Raw genomic sequence first — 10,094 nt, 5'->3', positions numbered from 1 at the left:
CACCTTTTATAATAACATATAAACACCAGGGCTGTTTATTATTTGTAATTTCTCACTTTCATAATTATGGTATATTTAGCATGATGATATGACTCACCGCAGGATCCTTGAAAACTCGTGAAAAGGTCTGGTAGGTGAAAACCCCAGTTTGGAGGAGAAGGTCACCGTGATCTGAGCTCTGGCCACTCAGGACCAAGAGCTTCTGGCCCGCAGAGTCTGTGAGCAAAGCCTGGACCTGGGACAGACAGAGACAGAGAGAGACAGAGAGAGAGAGAGAGAGAGACAGAGACAGAGACCAGTGAGACACCCTAGATGTGTTGACCCAGGTATACGTGACCTTCATCAGATCAGAAGATAATTCAATGGACTACTGAGAAAAGGGACCAGTCCAATAATACAGAGGCTGTCTACAAATACAAGTCACTACAATCTAAGCCAGGGATGGGAGTCACATGCAAAGGCACCAGATGTCGTTCCCCACAAGAGCATACAAGCGTTGCCAGAATTAATTAATTCTGTTTGTGTTTTGATGACTGGTGATTTGTTTTTGTTGTGTTTAATAGAGGGATGCGGATAATTTAATTGTAAGAAACATCATAATTCATATTGTAATGCAATTTTGGCAATTGCACAACAATATGAATTATGATGTTTCTTACATTACATTATAATCACTAAATTCGATTTCGCTCAGTTCAGTCTAGTTGTTTGTTTTATCATATAGGACATTTAAGGTTACAGCAATGTTTTAATTAATAAAAAGTAAAACAATAATTGAGTAAACAAAAAAAAGAATTAACAAAATTCACCAAAGACAATAAAATAAAACATCTCATAAAGTATTACCTCTGCCAATGATGTTTTCTGCTAATGCTAAATGAATGATGCTTTGTCCTACAACACGGTATACATATTTAAAGTCTATATAAACAATCAAGACACGTAGAAAGACGGTGTCGTCAACTAGGAAAATTGCATCGCAATCCTGTCGATACAAACACATCTAAGAACCAATGTCTAGAGTAAATTGTAGGAAATTCTAATTGAGAATCGACAAAACGTCTTTGGCTCTTATGTTTGAACAGCAGCCAGCCAAATAAGTAACAGCTAGGGACTAATCAATTATCAATGTGATGGAGAGAAGTGAAAGATCTGTATCTGTACGTAATCTCTATAGTCACTCAATTCGATTTTGCTCAGTTCAGTCTAGTTGTTTGTTTTCTCATATAGGACATTATGGTTACAGAAAAGTTTTAATTAATACAAAAGTAAAATAATAATTGAGTAAACAAAAAAATTATTAACAGAAGTTAACGGCACCAAAGACAATACAATAAAACGTCTCATGAAGTATTACCTCTGATAAAACGGTGTCCTCTGAGGGGTTAACAAGGACAACTGTCTCCAGGACATCACTTCTGTGATGAAGAGTCCTCTGTCCTTTGGGACACAATTCACAGAACAACATGAGTGGAAGGGACAATTTGCATGTTCTCCCCGTGTCCCATATAGGGTAGGTACAGTGCCTCCCCCTGGTCAGCCTGGGCACCTGATGGAGGGGAAAGGAAATGGTTGAAATGACGTGTTCCATCAGGTGATACGAAGCGGCATGCTCACTGCTCATGCATGCTCAGTGCATGTCCTGCTCACTGCTCATGCATGCTCAGTGTCCTGAGCATGACGTTAAACTGCTCCGTTGTAACTACCATCGTTAAATGTAGTGGGTGCAGATTTAAGATGCATTTGCAACCTCTGTGGACACTTGTGTGCTTCAACACCATCGCAAGCTTGCATACAACAAGGCACTGCTTCACCGATGGAGTATACCAACAGCTGGTGCTGCTTGGTGGACCTTCCCATCAGCAGCTACTGGGAAGAGAGGAGGGGGAGCTGGCCTTCTAGCATTGTGTCCGTCCGCTGTCGGAAAAACAGTGGGCCCATGGGATTAGCCACGCTACCAGGAACGATATGACACCGGGCGACAATGCAGGAGTGGACTGGGAAATTGTTTCCTCTGGTGGTCCAGCCTGAGACATACCCGCGGACTGGTTGTTGGTGGCCGGGGGTTTCGAACTTAGGATGCATGCCTATTGCCTACACTACTTGTGCCCATGGAATGCTGGGTGACATGACATTATTGTTGAATCGCGACATATTCCGTGATTCTGTGGATGTAAATTTGCTGCACCTGAACTATTTATGTCCTTGTATGCAATTTCCTCTGTGTGGACATAAATAAATTGTTAAATTGTATGTGTGTGTGTGTGTGTGTGTGTGTGTGTGTGTGTGTGTGTGTGTGTGTGTGTGTGTGTGTGTGTGTGTGTGTGTGTGTGTGTGTGTGTGTGTGTGTGTGTGTGCGTGCGTGCGTGTACGTATACCTTATGGTTGAGTGGAGTCCCTCAGGGATCTGTACTACTGTATTTTCTGCTACAGTATGTATGTTTCACACTACATTAAATATCTTCGCTGAAAATAGCCGATCGGCAAGCTCAAAACACATCTGCTGTGACCTGAGTACAGTGAAACTCAGGTCAGTTTTACTAAGTATAGATCTGAGGTCAAAGACTTAGTGGTTAAACTGAAGTGACATTGATGAATTGCAAACATTATCAAAGTATTCTGAGGCGCCCCTGGACTTGCGTCACGACGCACAGTATATCCAGAGCAGATAGGAGTTGTGTGAGGACTTCTTTGTGTCAGGTCGGTTTACAGCACCATACTGCATCTAATATGTGGGACAAACACGAGTATAGAGAGACAGGCAGCCCACTGGAGCATGAGCATCAAGACAAGAACAAAAAGTTGGAAGAGGAAATGGGTCAGAGATGTCTGCTGGCAGCACCCTAGAAATATCTGACTGGCCCAAGCACTGGGAATATATATTACAATGTACTTTATAAATGGATGCACTGTGATGCACTGGGAACTTAAGTATCAGATTCTATGATCTGACAGCAAAGTTTTAATTTTGTTTAAATTTTGTAGGCCTATCTGTTTTCCTCATGGACAATGCATCATGATTGGAAGAGGCATAGGTTAAAATAAGCACCAAACACACCTTATAGATTAACTGAGACATGGCAAGAGGTTAACAATGGTTACCTAATTGAAATAACGTCTTGACTCTCGAAGTCTGAACACTACAGCAGCAAGTGTCTCTGCATAGCAGATAGCAGTGGCTATGCGCCTGACCACATACCTGAATTGGACAAGCAATCCTTGTTTATACCTTCAGAAATGAGAATGGGGATGTTATCACAGGGATGGGTGGAAGGGGCTATGGGTTTCACTGGGTGAGACAAGCTGAGACTATACCAGAATTTAACTATGTGCTATCCACCATGTCAATTTCATTTCTATAGTAATGATGAATGTCCTATTCCAAATGTTACTTGAAACGTAAAGCGTCAACCTTGCACACAAACAGTGAAACAGCCTACTATAGAAAATACTGAGACAAAGACAACATGGTGACCATCATTATGAGAAGGGAATAGAAATGGATTGGCTTGATTTTGCATTCTGAAGAGAACAGGACATCATGACACCAACTGCCCTTCACTGGACACAGTGTCTGTCTAGTGAAGGGCAGTTGGTGTCATGATGCTCACCATCAGGTCGGAACCTGTCTGTAAGCGAAAAAGAGGCTGACACAAGAACACCTGATATAGGACAGTGGAGAGAGAGCTGAAGACCCGGCATCACAATCTACAACACTAGCCTGGCAGACTAATCTCACTGTGTAGATATTAGTCTGGAACTTTGCTGTGGAAGATTTATTTCCAGATTCCGACGTCACACTAAAAACAGTTTCACTTTGAATAGTGGGCTCTGATGGTCACCCACAACTCTGGGGTGAGCGAAATGTAATTCAAGTGCCAGACCAATCTCCTCTGGGATTTTTTAAATTTCCTGCGGCAGATTCGTCTGGTTTCCAGTCAAATCGCACGCAGTATTATAAAGACACTATCCCAGCATGACAGAACATTTGTTGTCACCCTACATAAAGGGCAGTAAGTAAGTTTGATTTAATAATTCTTTAGTGGAGACTAAGATCAGAACATCCGATCCCACAGACATTAATAGAACACCTGTTATTAGTGAGCTATGTTATTAGTGGTAAAGCGTTCTTAGTTTCAGAGTGAGGCAAGCAGGGTAACAGCTAGACCAGATTTGAGGTAAAACAATACAATTGTTTACTAAGAAACAACAGGACTGAGTACCAATCCAGCAGATGGCTGATGGCTAAAGCCAACAATACAATGACATCTCTATAGATGTAATATTCACTACAACCATGTGTCAGCACTTTCATCAATTTAGATGTGATGCCGATCTTTTAATTCCCTGTTGTTTCAGCACCAAAGCAGCCTAATTATAAAGGAGTCTAATAATAGGGGAGATCTCAGTGACTGTGCTACATCCCCTGAGTTTGCAGAGCTATATGACATGGTTTTGGAGGGATCTGCAAGACACTTGCTTTGAAATAAGTAACCAGTGAGTTCTTAAACCGAGTTGATCACCGTCACCAACCAAACAGAGATTTATTATGGATTAACGTGACAGCCGAAATGGAAATATCTTAGTTTGAGCTGTTCTCTGCTTTCCTACTCATTATTTAAAAACATAAAGGGAGCGTTTGGATATTGCACACTGAGTGCACTGTGCAATACAAACTATACTTTACACATCCAAAATAAAAACGTGTTGTATGTAGGCTACTGGAAATATGTGCTTACTTTAAAAAACACAAAACAGATATTTGGGTTGGACCACTGTTAGGGGAAATACCAATAATACAAAAGTAATCCTTTATGCACATTATTGGCAGTGTTTTAGTGATTGATATCAGCTGCAGCATAGTGATTTGTGTAATATACACACAGTAGATTAGTCTCAGTTGTGGCTGTGCTCTGCCATTCTGCCATTTTTGAGTGGTGCAACCACTCCTACAACCAGCAATGTCCGTGCCTATGTGACTACCTATGTGGCCATGAGCACGAGTATATGACTTATTTGTACCAGTAGGGGGCGCCAGAAACAGAGATAGTGATAGTGCTGCTGTTGCCTGCTAATGAGAGAGAGAGAGAGAGAGAGAGAGAGGTGGCGGGGGGGGGGGGGGGGGGGGGGGAGTTGCACCACTCAGTTCACACGGGTGTGATTTTTTGTCACAATATCTGTCTTTTGCATGCTTTTATTATGTAGTGTTGCCCTAGTGTTTCCTGTTCTGCCTAGTGGTGTTTGCCTGTCTTGTCTCAACTCTCTGTGATTACTAGTTTTCTCCACCTGTGTCCTGTTAGTCTCCCAGCCAATCCCAGTGTTGATTGTAGTTCTGTTGCACCTGTGTCTAGTCTATATAAACCTCCCTGTGTTCAGTGTGCCCTTGTCAGATTCAAATCAATGTTACTGTGTATGGCCTGCTACTAGGGAAGTGCCCATGAGAAAATTTGGCCGCTATCGATATCCGATATAATTAATTGCCATTATGGCCGATAACCGATATAACTGATGTCGATATGATCTCATTCTGTATTTAAAAAATATAATTATTTTGGCCATTCTGGAAAAAGGCTGAATTAGAAAAAAGCAATGACTATATTCCAAAACTAGAGATGCACCGTTATTGAAGTGTTGGCTCATATCCAAACATCTTGAATGTAGTATATATTTTTAAATGTTCCAACTATTGACTCTTTCGAAAGCTTCCCCAGAAAACACTGATATAATTTTCAGCCTTCACCTTCTGCCTGGTTCTGCTTCTGGGTCCTCACCTGACACACTGTGACATTTTTTTAAATGCAGTAGTGTGGGCGGAAGGCTCAGCAGAAGAATAACTGAACAAATACAGTATGAAGATGTAACGAAAGAATGTATTAAACGGTGAAAGCAGCTTCACCAAAAACTTCTAAACTAGTTGCATCTCTGATGTTTTAACAACTGTCCTAAAATACAATATAAAACTGCCAATGGGTAGTGTAACCTATACTGTCTGACTCAGTTTCTGTTTCAGGAATGTTAAAAATACAACAGGGGAGAATGGAGCAGCCATTCTAATCTATCTAAGCTGTTGTTCTGCAGTGCTGCATTGATCGCTGCACTGGCATGATAATGTAATGCTTGGTTTTCATCTAATCCTACAACCAAAGTTTGCAGTGAGACAGCAAGTAACAGCGTTACAGTGTTGGAGGACAGATGTCACAGCATCAAGGACAGAGGACATGTCAGTGAGGAGATAGCTCCATCCATGTGTCCCTTGCAGCAGTGTGTTGATTTTGTCGACTATGACAAAAACAATGCTCGTCAACGACCTTTTTTCATGAACAAGACTAAATATATTCACAATTTCGTCAACAAATAAAAACTAGACTAAAATGTTAGGGAGGGACTAGAGGAGAAGAGAGATCCAGTAGAACTAAAAGACAAGTAGCCTAATTCTGTGCTTGGATTTGTGCAGATGTCATGCTCCAAAAATAGCCAAGCCAGTAGATCTGCTATTTTTGGCACACAGCTGAGTATAAATCAGGCATTTCAATGCCATCAAGGCCTGCCAAAATACATTTTAGTCGACTAAATCAACTGTAGATGTATAGTCAACTAAAATCTTGTGGTAACTTTTCATCCAATCCATCCATCTATGCATAATAAAAATAAACCGTACTGTGAATGATTGATTGTTTTTGTCTTTAGATACAAAAGTGACAGGAGGCTGCTGGGGTCAGAAAGAGGGAAGGACATGGAGTTGCCCTGCTTCGTGGGGGAATTAATGCACAGCATGTTCATCCCTTGTCCCTCGTCCCACATATTGAGACGATGTCCTGCATTTTGATTGGCTCTTAGCTTTAAGCTGTCGCCATCTTTGCTGCGTACATTATGCCCAGCAGGGAGAATTGCAAGTCACCACAAAGTCACAGGCTACGCAGGTTTAGGCAGAATATGATGAAAACTATACCACAAAGAAATGCAGCTACAGCAAAGATGGAAATTATTTAGAACCGAATGATGCCAGGTTAGTTTCAGTTTTTCTTTATGAAACATACCAGTTCATTTTGTGAAGTGACACAGTTTGTGAGAGTCTCATAAGTAAGGTGTGGATCAAAAAGAGATCAACCGGCTGGCAATCAACAGTAAAATCCTCAGTGTTAACTCTGAGAATGTACAACTAAACTGTAACCAAATGTAAGCATAATTTAAGTGTTAGTTAGTGTATGTCATATATATTCATGGAACCTTCCAATAAGTGTTCATATACTCTCTATGTGAAAGAGGAGAACAAACATCTGCACACTAGTTTCTAGAGCTCCGAGACCTAGTACAAGGTCTTCATCAGGCAAATATTGATTTGGCCTAAATATAGGCTTTGAGATGTGCACACAATCTTCTCTGTGAACATATACTATGCGAACACTTTTATTGGAATTTGGAATTTTCTTATTGGGATATTGTAATGTTGAATTCAAATATGGTAAAACAAACTTAAGTCCATCACACCCTATAGAGACCAAACCTGCAAAGTATATTGTGCTACTGAATCAACCACAGGCCAAAGCATGTTAGGAGTTAAGAAGCAGAATACAAATGTTTATTTATTACAGTAGAGAAAGAGACCACATCATCTGCTGTTAGTGTTCCCAATTCCCATGCAGCCCTTGGGGTGACCGTGTCTGACCCAGCAGGGTGGTACACAATGATACGAGTGACAACAAAGACATAACGTGTCTGAATGGTTGCTGTCCTCAAAGAGACTCCGCCATGCTGTCTGACATCACACCTAGAAGCTCGCATTGCAGAGCGACGCGACAGATTAGTTAGACCAGACAGATAGTTGCGTTAAATATGACTAAGACATATGACTAAACTAAATCAAAATGTGCTGTCAAAATCAACACACTATACCTACAGTCTTCCCGTCTCCCTCATTGTTGTTAAAATGATGGCAAAAGGATGGCAAAAGTTAAATGTTCAACTTGACACACATCGTCTTCACAGGCTGTAAAGAAGACATCTGAAGTTTAAGTCCTTCATCTTCAATACTGCATTCTTTCGTTCTTCCTTTTATTACACTTATACAACTGAACACAACCGTCAAACAATCTTGACCCCAAGCAGAGAATCTATAATAAGAATAACAAGACATCACATTTAAAGCTGAGAACATTTTCCAAAATCTGCAGTCTTTTCCAGTATTAACAACAGTGAGCCTTGGCTATACTGTGATGGTTCTGAATTAGAATGAGATCAATGTCAGCCACCCCCGCGCCTAATTATCAGGCAGAACAATTCAGCCCACAACCCCCACACAGAACCAGGAGTTATTTCAGCTAATGCCTCGCACACACACTCTGCACCGCTTTCAAAGTCGTCAGATAGTCGACGTCAGATCGCTGTGCAGTTCACAAAATGCAATTCTGTGTGTCTTGAAATCACAAATCACAGACAGACAGACAGACAGACAGACAGACAGACAGACAGACAGACAGACAGGCAGGCATCACACTGCTAGCACATCTCTGGTCACAACACACTTCACGCGGCATGATTTCCAATCGGCAACAACATGTACAGAGGACCACTGATGGGAAGACATGTGCAAGGACTGAGATCATGCTCAGCTCCCGGTCTTTGAACCGTGCGTGCAACACACAGTGAACCAAACCTCTCGCTCTTTGAACCGTGCAACAGACAGTGTTCACCTCGGGTGACAACCTCCAGTAAGCACCGATTCGCCTCTGATCTGGCACGAGCGCTGAACTGTATAATGTACTACTATGTTTTCATGTCAGGCTGTTACAGTGCCACAGGGAGGCAGACTTTTTTCTTTATTTACTTTTTGCAAAACACACTTCTTGCTACTGCTGATTTTGTCCAATACTCACCTAAACTGGTACACCTTATCTCTTTACGGCCCGAGCTACACCAGGCTTTTCACACGCGTTTACGCACACACGCGAGCCCCGCATACGAGCACTTAAATTAGGACTGGACCTATAAGTACGTGTGTGCGTATACGCGTAAACTTGCGCTGAAAAGCCTGGTGTAGCGCCTCGGTCGTCAGTCGCAACGGAACCCTCCCTGGGTAGGCAACCTGGCCTGGCCGGGATCTGCGCTCTGTAGGCCTACTCAGTGATCTACAGTATATTATTATAGTGTTCTAGAATGTGGTGATGTTTGTCTAGTACAGCGGCATAACCGTGTTCTAAAACAAGGGTTCCAAAACATTTCAGGCCATGACCCCCGGCCCAAAATGATCATATTTGAACATGCAGGGGACCCCCATCCTGACAAGCACTTGGAATTGTAGGAGTTGAGACATTTAATTTAGTTTGACTCACAAATAAATATTGTGAAGATCGAACTACAAGCTCACAATGGCTCTGCATTAAGACTAATGCTACTATGAATAATACTACTGTGCTAATATTAATACGTTCTCTATCAGGAATGATTGAGACTATTGAGTTTTCATTTGTGATCAATTTGCTCTCATTTTCTCCATTATCATAATCCGAAGACTAAAATATGAAGAAGTTTGTTGATTTGGGGTATTATTTAATTTAAAGAAAGGCTTCATTACACAAATTTCACTTTGGCTTAAATACGAGTAAAGAAACATTATAGTTCACGTCTTACAGAAACTGAAATGTTTGAATTGTCGTGTCTAGTGCCCAAATAATACAGTAATACACAATGTTATTGCACGGCATCAAGATATTGACTCCCACTCATATCAATAGGTAAACAGAAGTTGTTCTCTTTCATGCTCTAGTTATATTCATGATGTCAAACACTGGACTGAAGGACTTTTGATTAACCTGTCATGACTGGAATAATAGAATTCCTCAAACTGTACATTATGAAGCAAGCGTAACGCTTTAATAAAACAGACATCGACCTCTGTATTCTACTATAACACTTTTCAAATGTACAACAGCTCATGTAGACTGTCCCCCATGACAGAGCTGTTGCAGTGCACAGCAAACAATTAAGAAAAAGTATACATTTATGATGAATTCCTGTTCTGTTCTTTAGCTACATAGAAGTGTCTATTTGTATGTCTCTAAATGTTTTGATGAATTGAACAATGTGGACCCTGTTGT

This window comes from Protomyctophum parallelum (assembly GCF_964188405.1).
Source record: "Protomyctophum parallelum genome assembly, chromosome: 4".
Lineage (NCBI taxonomy): Eukaryota > Metazoa > Chordata > Actinopteri > Myctophiformes > Myctophidae > Protomyctophum > Protomyctophum parallelum.
Note: the sequence above shows the minus strand (reverse complement) of the source record.